The sequence below is a fragment of the Phaenicophaeus curvirostris genome, chromosome 2 (assembly GCF_032191515.1).
Source record: "Phaenicophaeus curvirostris isolate KB17595 chromosome 2, BPBGC_Pcur_1.0, whole genome shotgun sequence".
Taxonomy (NCBI): Eukaryota; Metazoa; Chordata; class Aves; order Cuculiformes; family Cuculidae; genus Phaenicophaeus; species Phaenicophaeus curvirostris.
Window position 1 is genome coordinate 121941232 of NC_091393.1, and position 24537 is coordinate 121965768.

Below are 24537 nucleotides of genomic sequence, written 5' to 3' on the forward strand. Positions count from 1 at the left end.
TGTGAGAAGATGCCAGAAACTTTCCCAGTGCCAGCCAGCTCCAAGATGGACCTGTCACCTGCCACTGGCCAAGGCAATAACATATTTAAGAAGGGGAGAAAACTGCTGTGCAGCAACAAGCAGAAGAGAGGAGTGAGAGTATGTAGGGAAATAACTATGCAGTTATTAACTGTGAAGTTCATCAAGGTCAGTGAACACGGAGAGGGAGGAGGTGCGCTAGGTGCTGTAGCAGAGATTCCCTGCATAGAGGTTAACGATGGAGCAGATATCCATCTGCAGCCCATGGAGGACCAGAGCAGGTGGATGCACCCAAAGGAAGATGTGACCCAGTGGGGAGCAAACGCTAGGGCAGATTTGTTGGTGGGACTTGTGACCCTGGAGTAGTCTGCTCCTGAAGAGCTGCACCTCATGAAAAGGATCCACACTGGAGCATTTTGTGAAGAACTGCAGCCCATGGGAAGGATCTATATGGGAGAAGTTTGTAGAGGACTCTCTCCAGCTAATGGGCACCATATTAGAGCAGGACAAGAGGGAGAGGAAGCAGCAGAGACAACATGTGATGAACTGACTGCAACTCCCATTCCCTCTCCTCCCACACCACTCGGGGGAAGGAGGTAGAGAAATTAGGAGTGAAGTTGAGCATGGAAAGAAAGGAGGAGTGTAGGGAAAATTTTAAATTTATTTTTACTTCTCATAACTGGAGAACAATCTCCTTGTCCTTACCTCGATCCACAAGCCTTTTGTCAATCTTTTTTCCCCCTATCCAGCTGAGGAGAGGGAGTGATAGAGTGGCTTGGTGTGTAGCTGGTGTCCAGCCAGGGTCAACTCACCACACATGCACCGAAGTCCTCTCAAGTAGTAAGGAATTTCTCCTCCAAGAACGATATTAGAGCCCTTAGGGTTCTTAACCTGATCGACTACTTGCTAAGAACAAGTATCTTCAGCAGACTTTATGTCACTGATTAGTTCACAAGATTCACAACTACAGAGACTAAAAGTCTGGTATTTCTGGAGAAGATCACGTAGATGTAGGAGTTTTCAGATGAAACTGCCAGTTTTGAAGTCTGCAAGTGTATTCTACCAAACTTTTAAAAAATAAATTCAATGTTAGACCAGTGGTAAGGAAATGTCTCTATTATTTCTACAAAGTTGTCTCAGCTTGAAAACTTGAGACAGTTTGAGGTTGTATAGTAAATCCGTTTTGAAGTTCTCAAAAGATGGGGCTGCATCCATTCCCACATGGGTTGTCAGAAAGGCCTCAAACAAAATTTTGCATTGTGCTGAGGCAACAGTGATCTTAGCCTTACTGTATTTCTCTGATTAATGTGGCTCACAAGGAGGTCTCAAGGTCCAGAAAAGGCATGAAAATAATTGGTGTGCTGTAAGAAAGTACCATATTCCACCACACTGCACCTCCAGAAAGTGTTGTCTGCAGAGTTTCGTGGTCAGTTGAAGTTATTTATGTTTCATCTGAATTGAGAAGGAAAAGACCAGTTAACATAAAAGAATGTAAGTCTGATAATCATACAGACAGTTAGAAGGACCTTTTATCTGGGTCTGTGGATTTGCCTATCCGTATGCCACTGAGGAGATAGATAGAATTTTGATTACAGAGTAAAGCACCTACAGAAAGTGCTGTATGCAAATGTTAGAGAGTATGGGTCAAAGTTTTATGCTTTCTGGGACTGCCTAGCATATTAACAGGTCTAGGGAAAAAATGACTGTGGTTAAAAATTAATAGCACACTGACAAGTATGATTTAAACCTATCCAAATCTAAATCAGTCAGCCCTAGTAAAATCTTCAAATACTTAAGAGGTAACCTGTAGCCAGTGGTGTCAGAAAGTGCTATGGGGATTGAGAAATTAATCTGCATTTCTCTCATAGAGCAGTTTTGTCCTTGTATGAAAAGTAAGTGAGGGTTTTTGCTGCCCTTGTGTCTTTTATTTAACCTCCATTAGCCCTGCATGTAGCAAAATGCTATTGTGTTAAATAAACATTACTTCTTTGAAAAACAAATTAGATAGCAAATAATATGTTAAGAGGTGACTGAATTCTTCCTCCCCGTTTAGTTGAGATACATCTCCTTTTTCCTCTGTTAAGCAGCTGTTGCTTTGCACTTCCCTAGGTTCGTCATAAAGCTGGATAAATTGGTTTTGGACACTGGACTAACTTTAAATCAATAACTTCCTCTACTTGGCATTTATGGCACAGTTGGATTGTCTATACTGTTGTACTGACTCTGCTTACTATGTAGGTGTCAGAAACTTCCATAATTGAAGAGCAGCACCAGAATTATGGTTATTTACAGAGAAAATGATGTTTGGAAGTTTTGAAAATGTTTCCCCAACTCAGCTACTGTCCGTATATTAATCAATCATCTGACCTTATACAATACAGCAAACCAATCTTGATTCAATTATTAATGAAAGTCCTTTCTGAAAGTACTCGGCCACCTCTGCCTATGAAAAAACAGTGATGGCAATGTGTAATACAAAGATTGCAGTGATAATTCAGGCTGTGGAATGAATGGCAACATCCATATCTGGCTCTAGATCCAAAATGTCATCTATTTTGTTATTTTCTTTATGGTAGCACGCCATATGTGTTAAGTGCTTTGCTTTCCCATATGTGTTAAGTGCTTTGCTTTCAACAAGGACAGATGAAGATCCTATTTAAAGAAGTTCAAGTCTAGGACACACTTGTGAAAAAAAAGTAAGGAGAAAAGGAGCAACAGCAGATGATTCATACAAATATCAGCCAGTAACTTTACTGCAGAAGTAGGATTTTTTTACAGGAAGTTTAAATGTGGAATGGGGCAGGTGCTTTTAAATCACTTCAGTTGCTTTAGCAGTTCATGTCACTGACTGATGCCTGGTAATCTTAATTTGTAATCATAGCCTATTTCCTTTTTCTGTTTTACTATTTAACAACCAGAAACTGGGAATCAATAGCTTCTGTTTGAACCTCAAATAAGTGTATTTCAATTCTATCCCCACTTGGACATGTCTTGCAGCTGCATCCATTAGAGATTTGTTTTATAGCAGTAGCGCAGTTGTGAAGTGTCTCAACCTCCTCCATTTCCTCCCCTTTGGTTTGATTAGAGAAGTGATTTTGGTACATAGGAAGCAGACTTCTGTCAGAAGGAAACAACTGAGAAATCACTCTCCACACGGGTGATTAATATTTGCTGTCCCCTAATGGATACTATAGGGCAAGTAATAATGATCAGTCGTTGAGATAGTCTTGAAATATCCAGTGAGGATGTTCGGTCCAAGGGACTAGAGTAAATCTATCAAAAGTACACTCTTGAATCACTCTGAATTATGTCCTAACGTAAGCATATCCTTTTTGTGTCCAATATGGCTTCGGTTGGCTTCTTTGTTCACCTAAAGCATAAATTAAATTAGTAATGTTCAACGAAGAGGGAATGATAGCAACAATGTACAAGTTAGTGATGTAAAATTCTTTGAGAACTTTGGACATTAGCCTCGTAAAACAGCAAATCATTATCATATGAAAAAAATGCCTTATTCTCTTGAAATTTAATGAGGTAAATAACTTAAATGTTTTAACATTAAGTATTCAAAAGCATTTGTTATTGCTTAATAAAGAAAGCAATAACAATATGGAAAAGGGAGAGCAAAGAAGCAACTGCAATGCCTATGTTAATTCCAGGGTTAGGCAAGGAACTAGGGTGAAATGATTTCTCATTATAAAGAGAAATGATGTTTGCATTTTTACTGTTACTTTTGTTGAGTGTTATATTTGAAAGGAAGCGAATCTATCCGTATTAGATATCTAATTTATAAATTTAATTTACATCGGATTCTCTTTCCTTTTAAGTTTATCCATTTTTTATTGGATTTTTATAAGAGCGTAAGTATATATGAAAAAAGAGTAAAAATGGGTAATTATATGTACACTTATTTTCAAAATATGATAACAGTAGCAAGGATGAGCTGAAAAGTATTCATACACTGTTATAGTGTCAAGGTATAGGCCTGCATATTGGCAACAGTCAGAAGATGAATGTTAGCAAACAAAAGATACCTCTTTAACTTTATAGCTAATAAAAATAGACAGATGGATTGATAGTTTAGATAGATGAACAGAGAGACTAACAGACAGTGGCTGAGAAAGAACTATCTAAAGCATTAATCCAGAGAAAACCTAAAGATGGAGACAGGCTTTAAGCCAGAGTCTTGCATTCTTTGCCTTTATGCTCTTATACAACTTCCAGTACAGGACAGTTATTTTCTCTAGACATCAAACTCTAATAAATCCAGAAATCCATCTGACTTTTTATGACTGAAAATGCAGGGGTTTTTTTCAATTCTTTTACAGCTTGGTCCAAAAAATGCTCTAAGATATGCAAGTCACAGAACTTTGTAGTCAAATAGCCAATTGTATTTGTTATCAGAGGCTAAAAACAAAGCAAAACTTTAAAAAGCGTATTGATTCCTTAAGATCCTTAACTTAGAAATTGTTATAATATGAAATGAAAAGTTTTAAATATCTCAAAACTTAATTATATAAATATAAATTTTACTTTGCCATTAAACTGTAATAAGCCTATCAATTTACTTCAGGTCATTTTTTTCCCATATCATGTATTTTTTCCAGAAAGAGTATGGCCTGACAAGAAAATAAAAGTAACATCTTTTGGAAAATTCGCACTTCCTGAAGTCTGCTTAGAAGAGCAAATTCTTCTAGATTAGCACAAAAGCTTGCAGACTTAAAGATCAAAAGTATTTTCCTAGAATGTTTTTCCCCAGTAGTTACAGTGACAAAAGGATCCCTTTCATTTTCTAACAGGTTTGCTTAGTTTATCCAAATAATCTACTCACAGTATCCCAAGGGAGAACACTAATTATATAGCTAGGTAAATATGTTGTTTCAACAAATAGGAACAGAACAAGACTCCTACCACACACATAAAACTCTAAATGGAGTTCAGCATGTTCTCCCTTTCCTGGTAATCAGATGATATTTAACTATTTCAGTTGCTAAAGGTCTTTCCGAGTTTTAGTGTCATTTTCACACTATAGGAAGTATTTTATCATTCATTTAAATCTTAGCTTCCTGGAAGAAGGGACAATTCACAATAAAGATTGTACATGACCTGCTTGATATCTAATTCACCTGGGGACCCTATGGCTTAAAGTTTCTTTTTATTTTAATTCAGTAATATGACTGAATAATTTGGAGAAGGACCATTAGAGGCACATATATCAGATAAACATATGTAGATACAGATGTGTGCTCTTACATGTTCAAAATCACCTCAGTTTTGTCCTTTAACACTGAAAGGCAGGTATTAATCTAAAACTGCCTAATGTTTTAAGTAAATTTTTAACATGTCTTGAATGAAGTTCTTTTAGGACTGAGTTCTCATGCTTTGCTAGATTACTAGTTAGAAGTGCAGTTAGATTTTACTATTTTTTTTTCATATTTGCCGAAGTTATGAACCTGTGGCTTTCAGATCAATGTTTTCCCACTGTCATATTTGGGATGTACCTTCGTTTCCATGGAGGTGTTATCGTCTTCCAACTCCCTTCCCTTTCAACCTGATACTTTGTGATACTACTGTCTGTGAAAAGTAGTTGTCACCGTCTCCCAGAACTGAGAACTGAGGAATGAGAAAAGGTGGTGAAGTGACAAGTAGTCATCATTTGGAGCTGACGGAAGGGATATGTTGTGTGGAGGAGGGAGTTGCCTGAGCTGAGTACAAGAGAGGTGTCCTTGACAAGCCTGGGGTAGGGGTAAATGTGAGCCAGGAGAGAGATGTTGGTGAATTCACTGAAATTTTCAAAGACGGGAATTCCACAGTGAACAGAGCTGATAGGAATCCTTCCTTTTCTTCTCCCTTTAGGTTAACTAGCCAGGCTTCCACTTAATTTCCTAAACATTGGGAGGTCAAGGTGAGTTCATAATGAGGGGAAGACAAAACATGGGCATGTGATCAAGCACTGGACTTGACCACGGACACTATTGCACAAATTATTCACAACTGTCAACATTGCTGCAAGAAAACAAAGTTAAAGCCTCTGTGGTGTGAGGATAATGGTTGAAATATAAATATAGGGAGACTTGGCAGATAGATTATACCACGCTCCCACAAACTTGCCAAGGCAAGCTTCATGCACTCACAATGGTAGAAGCAACCACCAAAAGATTGGAAACATATCCTGTGCCCCATGCCACTACACAGAACACTGTTCTAGGCCTTGAAAAGCAAATCTTGTGGTGATGTGGCACTGCAGAAAAATCTGAGTCAGACAAAAGGACTAATTTCTGAAACAACTTTATATGCACTTGGGCAGAAGAGTAGGGCATTGAGTGGTTATGTCACATTCCTTACCATGCAGCAGCCTCTCAGAACATCAAAGGACACAATGGAATTCTAAAATTACCTTGAGAGTAATGAGTGGTAGGACCTTCAAACGTTGGGATGCACATTTAGCAAAGGCCACCTGATTAGTTAGCATCAGGAGTTCTGGTCCTGACCAGTCAAGCATTTCGTGTAGTATGGAAGTCCTCATAGTGCCCATGAAGAACATGTTGTGGAAGACAGTCAGGCTTAATCCTGCCTCAGGCAACAGTAAACCATCTGCTTTTGCTCAAGGGTCTGGTTGCACCTGATGGATGATGTGCACTTCAAGTGGATTTTATTCGAGGTGAGAATAGCCAATAATTTGAACTGTATGTTGTTAATTGCTATATAATACTTCATTTCTATAGTTACTATATGCCATATCAAAGGTATTACAGTAAGAATAATCCAGAATAATACAGAATGACCCACAGTGCAGTAGCTGGGGAACCAGAGCTGGTTTCAGCATTCAACAATCCAGCACCACCCACCATCTCTCCTGCCCTGAAAGACTGTTATGACAGATGGATCTCAAATTCATGGGCTAAACAAACATAATGGCCCATATACTAAAGGAAAGGTATCTTCATGTATATATAAAAAGATGGGAAAAGTTGTGGTGATTAATTGGAATATATTGAAAACTGTAGGACCTGAACGTGACATAAATAGTACAGAATAAGTGGCAGATATTATTCTGATTTCAACTAGCGTAGGGTTCATTTTCTTTCCTTTAACTAATGTAGTGCTATGGTTTGGATTTGAGGTGAAAATAATGCTGATAACACACTGATGCTTTAGATCATTGCTAAGCAGTCAATGACTTTTCAGCTTCTCATGTCAGTGGGAAGATGGGGGGTGCACAGAAAGCCTGGAAGGATACAGCTAGGACAGCTGACCCAAACTGACCAAAGGGATATTCCATACCATACAATGCCATGCTCAGTACATAAACTGGAAAAACTGACCAGGGACCAGTGATTGCTGCTATGGGGCAGGCTGGCCACCAGTCACTTGGTGATGATCAATTGTATTGTGCATCACTTGTTTTGTACATTCTGTTATTATTATTCTCTCTCCTTTTTGCTCTCCTAGTAACCTGTATTAATCTCAACCCATGAGTTTTGTTTTTTTTTCGTTCTCCTCCCCATCCCACTGCAGCAGTGATGGAGGTGGTGAGCAAGCAGCTGTGTGGTGTTTATCTGCCAACTGGGGTTAAATCATGGCAACTAGTAAGCAGATCAAGGCATGAACTGCATTAATGGCTTTTATGCCCAAAACATACGGTTCTGTTAACTAGCCAAATATTCTACCTGCCTGTAGAAAACAGAAAAAAGATCTTATTGACTCCAACAGTGACCCTCCTACTTGTTCTGTTTCTAGACTCTTACCTTACCAAGGTCATTCATCTTTTAAAATTTTACTTTAGGACACCAAATAGAATTCTTCTGTCAAAGCTGTATCCCACCAAGTAGGTTTCCTTCTGCCTGCAACTCATGTTCTCAAGAAGCTGAGGAACTCCTTATTTTCTGAATGAGATAAGAAGGGGAGTAGACAAGAATAAAAGCAAAGTGGAGAGACAAGACAAAAGATAGAGATTATAATAGACAAGAAGTATTTGTAGGACATGCTTGCCATAGCGTTACAGACTTCCTTTTACTGTCCCACTCTCAAGCATACCACATGGAAAAGAAAGCAAGTGCTATTGATAGGTCACCTCCCAAAGTGCACAACAAAGTCATGTAAAAACTTGTAACATGTTTATAGCTCTTTTCAAAGGAAATATCTGATTTTCGTAGAAAAGATTATTCTTATGACCCATTTCACCTCAGAATACTCAAAGGGCTGTGGAGATTTTTTAAGTATTTGGGACTGTGTTCATTTAATTCTCGGCTCTAATATGCAGAAGCAGAAAAAGAAACCCAAATTATAACCAATTTTCCTTCCTTTGCTCATTCTATTATAAGGCTTATAAGTTACCTAAGCATTCACTTGCAGCCAGGTGTAGCCTGAAACCTCCAATGCACATCTAATGATTTTTTTTTGCTTAGCTTGAATATTAATGAATGATGCACTGAAACATTCCATGTGATGTGCAATGAGGAAATTTTCAAGGATAAAAGTTCTTCTGGTTCTTTATCCTAAGGTTTTTTCTATTGATTCGAGTTAGTGTGTCATCTGATGTAGGACCATATAAAAATGTGTTACCTTGCTTAATGACCTTTACTCTTAGGGAAGTCTCTTAAGTTATTTTGAAGCATTCTAGCAAGTATATGGCAATTATGTATAATATAAATTGGACTACAAACATATTTCAACTGCATTCCTCATTTTGTTTAAATTTGAACTGTCATCTTCTGATGATTATGATGCTTATTTCTAACTGCCAAATTAAATTTAATACCACAAAACCTCTCTGGATATCAAATAACAATAGACATTAAAAACTAATTAAATTTATTCTGCATAAAGATTCATACAGTCCATATGTTTTGAAATTTTCATACCAGGAAATACTCAGTGTGGTACAATGGAAAAATGAATTGCATTTAGATTCGGGAATTTTGTTTGAGTTTTCAGCATTACAGTCAATATGCTAAGTGATGTGACAAGAGTCACTCTACAGTGTGATGACAACTTCCCTCCCATTCTTCTGTGTCAAATGCTTAGACTGTATTGCTTGAAAGGGAGATTGTCTATCAATGAGTGTGTAGAAAACACTCTTACAATGAGGCCTGATTTTGACTGTGAATTCAAGACTTTAAAATGGTAAAAAAATAGCAGCAACAATAACAAAACTCTAAGTAATTGCAAGATTTTCACCTTTTTCAAAATGCTAAACAAAATGAGTCTACACTAAGGACGACTTTATCTGCTTTTCTAATCTCCCCTCTTCATGAACTTGAACATACTTTCTTGTGTTGGTTAGAAGATAAGAAATATGCTTTAAAAAACATGTATAAGTGCGTATGTAACTATACATCTACGTACATGTTTATGAAAATTCACTTTAGAAACTCTTTTTCTTGGAAACCCGTAGTCAAATGTATATTATACTTTTTGCAATTCTATTCCATCTTACAGATTTTTTTGTTTTTAGACACAGTATGCCTGAATTTGTCTCTTTATTTCTTCTTGAGGTAGTTCAAGAGTTTCTTCAATCCATTTAATAAAACATCCAGTGTCATCACTTCCAGGATCTTCATACTTTATTATGTCAAATCGGAGGAGTCATTAGTCCTGAGTGTCCTTGTAACTTACAAATTGCAAAAAGCACGTATAACTTGTCTAAGTGATACACTTGAAATGTTCTTCAATGTATAACCTAAATGTCTGATTAAAAACTCTTTTTTCTCCTCTTTCTTTTCTAGAGAAAATATGAGTATACTGCTCTGGATTCATAGTGTGCATCTATCTAAAGTTTGATTTGACTTACATGAACTTATGATATGGTTTTTTTGTTTTTTTTCTGAGACAATAATACCATGTTGGATGACTGAGGATGATGAAATTTCAGAGCTCTGATCAGTTATTTTGGGAAGGCCATGGAGTTCTGCCAGATCCTGTATGGCTTGTAAAAAAACCAAATGGGGTGCCGATGTTTAACAAAGGAGATAAAGAAGAGATGTAGAAATGCAGATGAATCAATCATCTTTATTAATTTCCTAGAAAAATATCATAAAAAGATATAGAGATGATTTATAACTATCTAGAAGATAACAAAAGGGTGAATAACTGCTCTTGTAGACTTATCCAGAGTGATTTATATCAAACCAAGGCCAGGCTGGATGGGGCCTTGTGTAGCCTGATCTAAGGAAACATGTCCCAGCCCATCACAGGGGGGTTGGAACTGGATGATCTTTAAGGTCCTTTCCAACTGAAACGATTCTATGATTCTATAAACGAGCCTAGTCTCTCTTTTATAGCAGGGTAGAAGAATTCATGGGAAGAGGAAAAACAGTCATACTCCTGTTTTCATATGATCCCATTGCCATGTATCCACTTTTGAGTGGCTTCTGTTTGTTTTGTCTCTTGCAGCATTCTTACAAGTTTATTATAGAAACATTACTCGTGTAATATTAGTGTAGCATAGGTGCAAAGATGTTTGAAAGCTGAATATAAAGAACAGATTTCAATAGTTCCTATTCAGACTACAAGGTTACACCAAGCTTGTCCGTGACAAAATCTATCTTATGTGGTATTCGTTGGTATTTTTATGAATAAAAATTGTAATAAAGAGTAGATGCATGAAATCTGCCAGCAACTGAGGTCAAAGGGAATGTTACTGTGTTGGGATATGCAAATAAAGTTCAAAATGATCTTAATACAGGAGAGAGATGACTCAGAAAAAAATATACCATTTGGTGGGAACAAGTGCAAGATGTCATTCTCAACTGAAAATAATCTAGCATACAAATAGAGGATAGGAGCAAACTGACTGAAATAACACTACAAAACTGGATTTGAAGGCTATAGTGGATCAAAACCTGGATTTTATTTAAAAAGTTATAAAGAAATCAAATTCCTTATTGGAGATATAAAAACATAAGTAGCATCTCCATAACCCCTGAATAAATCTTGTGGTGTTTCTCAGCAGATGGGAGAATTCAATCAGGGTTCCCTGAGTGGTACTATACTTCTGTGACTTTAGTTAATAGGGTCCCTTAAGAAGCCTTAAAAGTGATTTTTCTGGTCAAAACAGACTTTTCAACTAGTCCTCAATGTTGTTATAAAAGCTCTCATGAAGTTATTTCAGTTTCCACAGTTTTTTACGCAATCTTTTTATTATTCTTTTCTTTTATATAGCAAGATGAGTCTTCAGTAGATAGCTTTTTTGTTGCAGTCGTGTTGTCTACAGTGATGTAACATTAATCTTAGCCAAAGTTTTGTCTTAGAGTCAGTACTCACATGAACTTTCTTCTTAGTGTTCTGTTGTCTCTTTTGCTCTCTTGATTTTTGTATGTATGGTGGGAAATGTAAGTAATCAAAACAGCTTGCAAACAGAAGTTCATGCATGGATTTGTCTCAAAAAAAGATTAATTAAAACTTACAAAGTGCATTAACAGTAAACTTTAAATTCATCTTATGAGGAAAATCTGCTTGCATACCCACAAGAATATTTTCCCATGATATACAAATACCAGTGTACTGTTCTATTTGGCCTCAGGAAATCAAGGCAACTTGATGGCATTTTATCATTGCAGTCCAAGATATGTAAGATTTATTATATGTTCCCAGGACATATAATGAGACGCACTTTTCTATCGCCTCTTAAGCCTTTGGAACTTCTAATGGTAGAACAGATGGAGCTGTTAACTCTCTGAGGAACCACGTAACACTTTCAAGACTAGCTTTGAGTTTTCCCAGCTATATAGATATATATACACAGACTCAGCCTTTTGCTACTTGTACAATTGCTTGACTCTCTCTCTTAAGAGACACTGCTATTAAATCCTTCTCTGGGTTGGATGAGATTCAAGCCCACTATTTATAATGTGTATATATGCTTCATAGCAGACTTCTCTCCTTTCTGAAATAATTGGATGGTTGATGTCAAGAAGAGATGACACATGCCATATCTTTTTACTTATCAGAGTCCCTTGAAAACTTTCAAAACCAACTTCTCTAACAAGGAGTTGTTCTATAATCTAAGTCTAATGAGGTGAACAATCTTTTGATAAAAAAATCACATCCACAGATGCTGACACTTTTGCAATGGTGGAAATAGTGAGAGTATAAATAGAAAATGTTATGGCTTGTGGCTATGTTTATTTTAATTCCCAAACAGTGCAAGGACTTGTTTTCTGGCCTTAAAGCCAGAAATTGCAAGACACTCATTTGACTAGTATCTCTTGGCTTCTAAAGCAGGTCAGCTACCTGCAAAGCATCACATGAAAATGACTTCTAGCCCAGGTTACCTTCTCAAATATACCTGTTACTTGAAAGTTTTGTTTAGCTCTGGTTAAAATGTTTTCAGTATTTCTCTGTTACCAATTATTGAGTTCCAGTGCAAGGCACCCATCCCCTCACGCTAATGTGCTCAGACACTGATGCAAATTTGGTTAGTTAGCTGGGTATGGGACTAGAAATAATTAGAAGGGTCTTGTTAAATTTTTTTAGTTAATAATTTCTTCTGACATGTTGATTTCCTGGTTTGGAATATATTTATCTTGAAATGACATGTGCAGGCTAGGCTGTTTTCACACCACAGATTTTGTTAGGATACTTCAAGATCCCTTAAATAGAATAAGATAACCCAAAAATTTGTGGATGGTATGACCATAAATAGATTCAAATGAATAAATAAATTGGATAGTTTGAATTGAATTATAGAAGGACACTTTAGAACACTGGTTCCTTGTCAGTTTGCCCTTTAGTATCTGCTGCTCATTTGCTCTGCCAGACCAAGGAATTTGTGCATATGAAGTGAGTAATAAAATGTTTCCTTTCTATTACAGTCATTCTGGTTTCCTACTATTAAGAATTTATAAATGTTCATAGAAATCTTACTATGGTAATTAGAATTAACTAAACAAATGTAAATGGTATTACCCAGCCTGAACATAATTCCACTATAATTTGAGATATTCAAAACTGTGGTGTACTTCTATCCTCTTCTAACACATTGAATTCACAACTATTACACTACTCTTTGCACTGCTATTATTTGCTGACACTGAACTGCAGACGCAGAAATATTCTTTAACATGGATTGAAAGGATACTTGCACTACTTTTAAAGTTATCTTTTTTTATTATCAAAAGGCCAATTCATTTAATGGCATTTTGATATAACCAATCTGCTTTAGGTAAAGGACAAAAGACTAAGAACATATTTTTATTGATATTTAATTGAAACATTCTTGCAGGTACTTCTATTGATGAAAGGCCAGTCAAGTTTTGCATTCTGTTTCTGTGGCATATTCTATAGCTACACAGTTGGGCTTGTACTTGCTGTGCTCTCTAAATAGTGTTTTTCCTCAAGTTTCAATACTGCTGTTGTCCCTTCTAATCTCCAGAAGATGAAAAAGCAGAAGGCTTTTTTCTTTTTTTCTTTAATGGAATTATTCTCGTCATTTTTGAGGGGTATCACATTTCTGGCTGCTGAAATTTGTTGTGACCTTTCAGTAGGAAGAAAATAAGAAAAGTTAGGCCATTATGCTTTGTTTTCTGTCTGCAGAAAACCTATTGGATTTGTACATTTTTTCAATGAAAATCCAAACTTACAAATGGATCCAACCTATGACTAAAGTTTATAACAATTGAGGACCCACAAATGAATGTTGGACATGGTTTAAACAGTCTGTGCTCAGATCACTGAAGCTGACACTTTGCCACCAGAATGGCAAGCACTGGGACTCTCCGAGATTTCTTTTGTCAAAGAAATCCTTCTTGTCCTTTGAAAATGCAGTTCAAGTTATTACAATTCACTTGATAAGTGCAGTATTTTCCTAGTAAATGTATAGGTCTGAGTGATTCCCAGGTATTTAGGAGGGGTAGGGTGGAAGGGGATCGGTTTATTTTATTTTACTGTCCCTGCAAAATTTAATTGAGTAGTTTTAATTCAAGCCTAGCCGACCATAGCCAAATAGTTTATATTTTGCTGGTGTACTTGACCTATATGAGGTAAAGCTGAGTGTGTTGTACTCTTGAAGTGATATGTTTCTTATGTTCCTTTCTGCAGTATGCACACATTGCTGTGCAGCTTCATTTCACACCTTCAGAGTAATCTGATTACTTTTCTCTTTGTTATTAGTGTATAAACAGTCTATTCAACAGAAAGCTTCTCAACAACTCAGCGTAGCACCTTTGCACTCTACCTGCCCAAACAATGATTTGCCATTTGATAAAGCTGTTTGTTATTGTCACAAGCATATGTACACTCCCTGAGATATTAGCATTGCTCATCTAAATGTTATATTGGGGTTTCCAGAGCCCTCTTTAAGAAATACTGTTTCCTTTAAAAATTCAGAATTGTAATATTTGCGGCCCATCAACTGGTGAAAGCAAACTGAGAAAGAAACAGGATTCTGGTCCCTACCTCCAAACCTATGTTAGATATTTTATGTTAGAGCAGCAGCTTTCAGGAAAACAGTACTCTAGCTCTTTCTGCATAGCAGAGACAAGAAAATGCATTATGTATTTTCATGGTTTGAATATTCTTTTTCAAATGCATGTGGGAATGAAGTTTAAGTCCTGGCTACATATAAATTAGGAACCTTGTCTAAGGAGGCCATCAGACTTCTCTTCTAGTGAACAATGAGAATGAAATGCCATCAGGACTCAGTTCATTCTGTCTTAAAATAGGAGGTTAAAACAAATGGAATGCATGATCTGCTATAATTTTTTATCTCTCTCAAATATATAGCCTAGACAATTAGTTTTAATTTTAAAACCAGCCTTCAGACACCTGAAGTTAAAAAAGACAAGTCTCAGTTTTACAGGGATTGAATGAATAACGTGATTATGTACTTTAGGGAACTATTAGGCCAAGATGATAAAAAATTAAATCTTTTTACAAGATTCCATGCTTTATAAGATTTTTTCCCCCCTACATTTCTCCCTTCCTCGTGATTTCAAGATCCTGTAAATATACAGGCTAGAGCTGCTGAAGTGTGTGGTCACTTGGAGGCTACTGCAGACTGCTTGAGATTATCATATACTCTATTTTTCATCTTATGTGAGGAAAGAAATGATGGATGATGAAGGAAAATAGAATATCCTGAATAAGAAGTATTTGTTGTTTTCATTATGGCTAAATGAATAGATATATAGTTGTGACGAGTAGGTTTGTGTTCTAGAATAAATGATCTTGCCAGAGTCCCGATTTTTAATTTCATGTAATTTTTGTCTTAATATTATTATTTTTTGTTTATTTTTTTTAATTAAGTTTGTCGGTTTTATCATATACAGTCCTACAACAGGTTTTAATTGTGATCTGGTACTTACTTCACTTCACTGACTGAAGAGCCCAAATGTTTAAGCTTTATAAAACCTGTGATGCAGTGTTGCATCAGCAGCATTGCAAACAGATAACATGTTAGCTAATAAAGAATCATCTAAAAGAACTTTTTGTCTACTGTATTGTCAGACCTTTTTAGGGGCTCCACGTCACAAAGAAAAGCTATGTGTTTCTCAAAATATCATTACTTGTTATGATTGGGAAGTGGATTTTGCTGTAACCTCTGTCAGAGTCAACAGGCAGCTGAAATTGTTTTTTGAACTCCTAATACTCCTTTGATTTTAATCACTTAAATGAAAACTTAGAAAAGGCAATTGCTGTTGGAAGCATCTTTTTGACTTATGTAATATATTTTTATTGGTATATCTGAACTAAAATTTTTGTACTCTGGATGAAAGGGCAGTCAGTTTTTCCTTCAAAAGTGTTTGGTTTTTGTTTGTATATTGAACTCACTGCTCAATGAAGAAAAATATTAACATGTCCATGTTACCATGAAAGGTTTATTTCCCGTTATGTTCAAGAAGCAGCTCCACTTCTTCTAGGATTTCACATGTAAGGAAAATTGATTGATTTTTCTGAATAAAAGATGTCTCAAGTGATGAGAAACACCCAAAGCCATGTATTCTGTCAGATGCTACCTGATAAGAATTGTTAATAATTTCATAGTTTTATTTATTTTTTCTAAAACTTTTCATTTCTTTGGTTATACAGAAAATTTTTTTGCATGAAGACATGCAGTTGTGGACCATTTTCCTATCTAAGCAGAGGAAATACGTTACGCATTTTGCTTGCCATTTCATTTTCTCTTTTTTAATAATTCATCTAGAAACTGTGGCAGGAGTGACTAATACGATTTACGCAGTGGAACTCAACTTTAGATTAAGATACTTAAGCCTATTAATTCACAATGTATATATATGAGAACTAACATTTAAGGTTGTGTTATGGTTAACAAAGAAATAGTTTATCATAGAATCATAGAATCACGAGATTGGAAAGGACCCACTGGATCATCGAGTCCAACCATTCCGATCAATCATTCTTATCAACCATTCCTATCAATTTATATAGTCCTTCTGGTCTAGAAAGCTGATTGTCACTAGCTATGTGTATACAAGCAAATTAATCAGAGAGAAGGCATGGATTAAGGTATTGGATGTTAGTCATTCACAATATCAAGTTGTCCTCAATCTAGATTTATCTTATTGTCCTCAATCTAGTTTTATCTTATTTCCAGACAGTTCTTATCTGAATAATTCAAGGCATGTTTTGAAACATAGCATAGATCAGAGACTATTTATGACAGATAATTTGAAGAGTGCTAACCTGTTTTGCACACAGAGAGAAGTAATGACATAATTGTATCATACTAGTTGACTTCCCAGCCTGCACAGTTCAGGTTTGCTGAAGAGTTTGCTTTGGTTACTCACAGGTAGATGTTTACTGCCCCCAAAGGTGCTCTGGCAGGCTCTATCCGTCCCTCAGTGCTCTCTCAAAAAGGTCATGGAACTCCCCTAGGTTCTCTACTGTACGTGTGAGCAGTTTATAGAAGTTTCCTATAACTTAGTGTATGAGATATTTATGTGAGGTCAAGTAAATCGAGACCTATGTGTCTTCTTCAGGGTTAGCTGAAAAGCTGTCCAGTTTCTATTAACTGTGTAGTCAGAAGTCTCCTATCTCACCAGGCTACTGTGTTTAGTCAACCGAATATGTTCTAGGAATCTGAAATAATTTTAGCTCAGGCTTTGATACAATTTAATTCAGTTTACAAAAGTTTATTTTCAAAGCTTTTTTTTTTTCAGGAAAGGAATATATATTTGTAGGGTCCTATAAAGGTCATTTTGAGCTGTGTGTTTTGGGAAGAGATGACAACTACTCTTCCTGCCCAGCAAATATAAAAAGCCTCTGTGCAGCTAATTCAGAAATAGATGCCCATGCTGTAGATATTCAATGTTATTAGTCCTTATTAATGTGCTGCATCATAATGACTTCTCTTTCCAGGATTACAAGCAGCATTACTTACCTCTATTTTTTTCATGTGTACCACATCACCCTCAATCATATTTATGTAGCCAGGTATTTTTTATATATATGTAGATACTCCACTTGCTCTGAGAACTCAGCTGACCTACCACAAGTACTCATGACTGCATCTGATGGCAAAGTCAATCATTGTTTGTAAGCCTTGCCATTTCTTTATAGCTACTTTTTTTTCATATACCCACAGATTTCCATTTGTGTGTCAGTATGTGAGTATCGTGTTCCTGTCTCTTTCAGTCCTTGGACATATTCCAGCTTCTCTACTTTCTGCAGTGGCTATGTTGCCAGCTGCTCTCACAGAGGTGTAATCATAAACTAGTTGTTATACTGTCTACTTGGGTTTGTCACTTTTTGCTAATGTCAGCGTGGGATTGAATTGGAAGTTTTCTGGCAGTTTCTGGCCCTTTTATACACACAATGTTCCTGTCTCTTCTCATTTCTTCATGTAAGTGAAGAAATGTGTTGGGTTGCACTAGGCTGTCTACAGCTGTTTGTGAGTCCTATTTAGTTTAAATTAAGCCTGGGCTCTTCTGCTGTCTTGTGGGGAAGTGAATCTCAAACATATGATGCTTTGACTTCTTATTTTTTCTGTCTAGTTAACAATTCCAAGAATTCATTGTCCACCCTTTCTTTTGTGCAAACCATAGTTGTAGCTTCGAGAATTCCTGTTCAGCCCATATGAAGCTCAAGTCTGACAAAGTTGTGAGATGAATGAAAATAATATTTATTTTAAAGTTTTCTTCTTTAAATTTTGGCAGTTTGGAAATGTTCCATAGAAACTTTCTGCATATACTTTGGTCTTAGCCTCTCACACGTCTGTAGCTGAATTTGAATGTCCCATAGAAACTGGTATTAGTGACATCCCTTTCTTTTCTTTCTGTCTTTTGTTGTTTTCACATATTTGACTTCTTCACAAATGGAGCACATCAGGAACCATCATCCTACTGTACCCTCATCTCAGCCTCAAGAAGTCAGTTAAAATCCTATGCTCCCTGTATGCCTTTTGCATCTTTGCTTTAAAAACAAAATTAGTCCTTCCTTCTTCTGTGTTCCTCTCCCCACCTACCCATTTTACAGTGAGTAAAAATTGACCCCCTTAAATCTCCTACATCATCTCATGTGTATTGAAATTGCCATCTCATATGTATTGAAATAATTCCCTGTGTTTGGAATACTTTATGTCATTCCTCAACACCCAATAGTTTAAAGTTTCTGTGACTGGCTATATTATTCTCTTGACTATTTTCTGCATGTACATGAGTATTGATAGACATGTACTGTGTAAATATGAACTGATTTGTGACTGTTAACAGGTATGGATTTACTAAGGTAGATAGTGTAAGTGCAAGCCTAATCCAGATTAATAACCCTGAGGTTAATAACACTGTGTAATTCCCATTTTCACATTAACTACCCAAATTTCCTTCCATCTGGGTGTGGTTGTCTGTTTGTTTGTTTGTTTGTTTTTTCCCAGTGAGAAAATTTGAGTGTATATTCTTAGCTCCACTTGAAATCAACTAGAGCTATCACAAAATCATAGATCTTAGGAAAAGGCCTTGGAGGCAGTGGCTGTCACTGGTTGTATGCTAGGCATTTATCTCCAACAGAGAAAACATCAGCCCCGGAGAACTATACGAAAGGTTGGGCAAGGGACAGAAATCCAGTTGTGTCTCATATCTGGTTCTCCATGTACCACTTTACATATGAGAAGCTATAGGCTGTATATGCCCATCACATTCCTATTCCTTGGTATTTCAGAACCATGTTTTTGTTGTTAAGATTCTACCCTGTAAGTCTTACTTTTACTATGACCTTTTTCAGAGCCAAGACCATGCCATCTTCCACCTAATTAGCTATTTCTTCTAAGATATTTTGTGAGCATGTGTCATTTCTCAGTTTTAGAATCTGAGCCTGATTTGATGAGTTAATGATCCTATTAGTAGACTCAGCATGGTAGTGACATTTTCAGAAATAATATATAGGAAAAGATTGGGAAATAGGTTGTGTTCCTTATATATTACTCATAATCTTCCCGCTCCATCCTTCCAAAGAATCTGCATAGTGACATTTTGAGGATAAATAGAATAAAAATATTTTATAACTGGGTGGCAACATTCTGCTGATTCTGAGTTTGTAAGGGTAAACAGCTCTTTGGGTCAGAATATCTTGCTTCATTCCTCATTACCTAAGATTTGGGGTTTTTTACTGTCTGCAACATTTTGCTGTATTTGTTTTCATTAGAACTAAATTGTGGCTGGAAATATCCTTTCTATTTCTTACTATGCCAATTTTCTTTCCCACTTTTTTTATGAAAAAGTCAGAGTCTGATGCGAGTGGCTAAAAACCCAATTGATATTCAGGACTATGTTTCCAAATTTTAACCATTAGTTCTGCAGTCAGAGGAAGATTGTTTCCATGTGGAAGATAGAAGTCGGAGGCAGAAGCCACAGGGAATGGAAAGATCTGGAGATATATTTTACTGCTTTGAGAAGGGCTGTGATTTTCGTTAGTTTTCTGCCAAACTGGACAAAATCATTCCACTCCTGAGTAGTCCTGGGTATATAGAGTGGATACAATACTCACTGGGTAGCGTATGTGAGCAGAGCTGACAGAGAAAACATGATATGACATTCTCATGGTTACCAGATATGAAAGTTGGCAGCTGGACATTTCATGTTTAAAAATAGTCTTGTATTATCTACTGCTGTTACCAGTGCTATCAGAAAACCTAAGTTACAAACATTTATATTAAGTCCTTGCATTCACTGTTTCAGCTGGGTGCAATTTTTCTTAATTACTATTGTGTTTAGAAGCAGTAGGAGGACTACTGGTAAAGTTATAAGCCTCACCACACAGTTTTTCATGAGAAAAAGAATCTTAATGTGAATCTAACTTAGACCAAAGCATTGGTGAATTCAGAAAATTAATTAATTCTCCAGTATTTTCAAGTGCCCAACAGTGCTGATGAGGAAAGGGCACATGACTCCTGACAGAGCCAGATTTCCACATATCTAATGTGACTGTGATTTGTGCATAGTGTCGAAACATCACAAAGAGTTAGTATTATGATTACACATTTTTAACTCCAAAGGATTTTTTAAGTTCCTGGTAAACCTGATTATATTAGTCTTGTATTTTAAATTCAATATTCTCATCAAACAAAAAAAAATCAAATTTAAGATAAAGAATTTTTCCATTCTTTTTTATAATGAGTCTATTAAGACATTTCAGAGTAATGAATGAAATATACCATAATCTTTCATTGTTTTTTGTTCTCTTAGAAGATCTCATCTGGTCCAAAATTTTTTTTTTTCCTTTCTATGTTCTTTACATCTTACACAGCACTGCTAAATTTGTTGAGTTCTATTCAAGCCTTTTTTCATACAGCTTGTTACATCCACTTGAATGTGACTGACCATATACCCTAACTTTTGGACTTGCACCTTATCTATCTCCTATGCTGCGTTACTGTCTCATGAATGAATAGGTGTCCACTTTAAACCAAGACAAAACAAAACAAAAATCCTCAAAGAACACTTCTCTAAGTTATGATTTGTCATATTTTTCTTTTATTCTTCTTTTTTTTGCTACTCCTTTCTTCCTTAAGTTTCCTTTTGCTGTCACTCTAATGACTTACATTACTAGGATTTACTCTTTGGAATAGTACTCAAGGTCCTCTTAGTTCATCTTATATTCCCACATAATTTACTTCCATTATATGTTTCTGTTCCAAAACATCTAGAGTGTTCTTAGACCTTTTCTTTCACTTTTCTTTTCAGCCTGGAGCCTTTCACATATGAACTTGTTATTACCTAGTACAATGCTAACAACCTTTTGCTCCTCCAGATTTTAGATGACTCTAAACATTTTGCTGCAGAGGAATTTCATATAACACAATAGTTTTTATTTTTATTGTCTTGTTTTTCTATGGAGCTGTGTCATCTGTATCCCCAAATATCTAAGAGTTGTGGAGTCCTCCAGAGACCTTCAGAGGTCTTTAGCCCAAACTCCTGTTTATAGCAGGGTCAAAGCTGAATTCAGACTGGGTTGCTCAGGACATTGTCCTTTCATGTTGAAAACTTCCAGGAAGTGAAAATTAACTGGCTGTCTGTGTGACCTGGGCCAATGATCAATTATTCTTATAGAAAAAAAAAATTTCTTTATATTTAATCAGTACTTCACCATTTCAGTTCATGACTACTATCTCTCCCCAGCTTACTGTGTACTTGAGTCAAGAAGCTGGCTACATCTTCTTGGTGAGCTACCCGTAACTACTGGAAAGCTTTAATTAGACCCCACAAAAATCACTTTTTCCTCATGCTGATGAAGCTCAAATCCTCCATCCTCTTTTTATAGGATAAGTGCTCAAGCCTTTAACTTTTTGTGGCTACCAACTGTATTTGCTTCTGTTTATCAACATGCTTTTTCCTACAGGGATGTCCAAAACTGGAAGCGATATCCCAGGTATGGTTGAATAAGAGCAAAGAAAAGTTGAACCATCACTTCCTTGATCCAGTGTGTGAATGGAAACAGCAATTTAAGAGTCATTGAGGAGTTGTTGTGGATAAGCTCTGTGCCTAGCTTGTCCAGGATTTTAATTCATAGTTCAGATACAGCAAATATTTCTCCACATAAGTTTGTATGAGTTTTACCAAGACATCTGTCCACTTAATACTATAATTTACTTGGATGGTAGCGTATGCAGTCGTCTTTGTACAACCTACTGAAAATATGTAGTGCTGGATGTTAATTTTTTTGTTCTTGAAGTATGCAATTTTCAACATTCTTACAATAAAAATGCAAGCAGCTTCATTTTTTAACTGTCTATTTTTTTTCTTCTTAGTTCTGCCAGACCTAATTACATTTATCAATATTTTCTTTCAGTGTATTCTTACAATGTAACTGAAATAAAAGTTTAAAAATATGGTCCTTGCTTCTGCAATTCTTTTAGCTCTACTTTTACTAAGTATGAAATGTGGATGGAACCTGAGCAAATTGGTTAAGCTTATTAACATGTAGTGGTAAACCCCATCCTTCCCTGGTGCTTTTCTATCATGCAATTATCTTTTGTGTTCTCTGCTTTCTTCATTTTCTTAAGTGACATCTCGTCATGTATTATTACGGATGTTTTTGTTTAACCACGGTGCCTCAAAATTTTGATTGTTCACTGGAACCCTGTTGTGCTCAGTACTGGATACGTATGGATCAGTAATGAAGCAAACCTGTCTCTGTTATGAAAAATATAAGAATAAGATGAAAGACAACATATGGATATAGATAGATGGGACAGAAACAGAGCTGGTAGAGAAACTGGCCAAGACACTCTCCATCATTAGCAGTCCTGGTTATTCAGGTAAAGTCCTAGATGACTGGAGTCCTGTCACCCTGACCTTGGTACTGGTGAAGATTATAGCAGTCAGCCTTGCTAAACCCCATACAATTATCCTAGGCCCATTGATCCAGCCTGTCCAGATCCTTCAGGAAAGCTTTCATTTCCATTTTAAGTGAATGTTAAAGTTCTTTTCCTTTCCATACTGAATTGAAAACATTTGTTCTCCCTGTATGTCTAGTGGAAGCTCTTGGATACTGTAGCTGCTCAGGGCCATTTGTGTTCCTGTCATTCCAAATAATCCCCATTGCTACACGGATGATACTGACATTTCCACTGGGCAGTTGGAGACGGCTTGGCTCTTGATCAGCTGTATGAATGTGATTTGAGTATCTCACAGTTTGTATAATCTCTTTCCCTGTGGTAGATCTACCAGGAAGTAAAAAAAGTGTTCCTGGCAAGTTGAGCTCAATGAACTACGTGTTTCTGTGTAGCTTTTTTTTTTGTCAGGGCTTATTTGACTAGCTGTACGTGTTGGCAGCTGCTGACAGACGGATACCTTATCAGTGGTCTAAACAGTGTGGTTGTTCTAAGGGAGAAAATGGATTGTACTTGATGTGCTTATCAAGTGTTTCAAACTAAACTCTCAACGCTAAAGAAATGCATCTGACTCTTGCACAAAACTTATGTGCAGTAATTGGAGATAATCATCCTCATCTGAGAGAGCTGGGGTTGTTTAGCCTGGAGAAGAGGAGACTGAGGGGAGACCTCATTGCTCTCTACAGCTACCTGAAAGGAGCTTGTGGAGAGGAGGGAGCTGGCCTCTTCTCCCACGTGACAGGGGACAGGACAAGAGGGAATGGCCTCAAGCTCCACCAGGGGAGGTTCAGGCTGGACATTAGGAAAAAAATTTTCACGGAAAGGGTCATTGGTCACTGGCAGAGGCTGCCCAGGGAGGGGGTTGAGTCCCCTTCCCTGGAGGTGTTTAAGGCACAGGTGGACGAGGTGCTGAGGGACATGGTTTAGTGTTTGATAGGAATGGTTGGACTCGATGATCCGGTGGGTCTCTTCCAACCTGGTTATTCTATGATTCTATGATTCTATGATTCCTAGTTTCTTTCCTCACTTTAATTCTATTTTGGCCTGTAAATCTTTTAAGATCAGAGGTAATCTATAATGTGGAGTTTTGGGATACTGCTAATGGAAAGAAGAATCAGAGGTAAAACTGTTTCCAATCTCTTAAATCTAGGAACATCTCATTACCATAGGAAACAAATTTGAGCCTGTATCTCCTAAAACCCAACATAGTTAAAAAGGTTGAAAACCAGATTAGAGAACATATGCATGAGCATTCCCGTAAGATTCTGTTTTCAGAGAGGTATTTTAATTATTAAGATTTTTTTTCAATGATGAATTATAAAAAACCCCCTGCAACTTACTGAAGCATACAGATGTCTTATACTTTGGACTGTTTCATCCAAAATCTGTTGGTCTTGCATCACAGTTGGAGAGTGGCACCCCTCGCCCCCCACCAAACCTGCTATATCATCATCCACAAGTGCTTTAATGCCCTTATCACAACACTACTTCCTCATCACGACCAGTGGTTTACTAGGAAAGTTTCCTTGTACCAGGTCAAGTTATGAATAAGATACTTCTTGCTACAGCTTATTCCTGTCAAAGTCAAGAGGACAGACTAATGAACAGTGAGATATCTAAAAGTGTCAGAAAATAGATGTCAGAACAGACTTCTATTAAGCCGGCAAAAATTAGTCACATCCCTTCAAACCAAACTCTCAGTGTCTGTAGGTGTTCCCAATGTGCGTTCTATG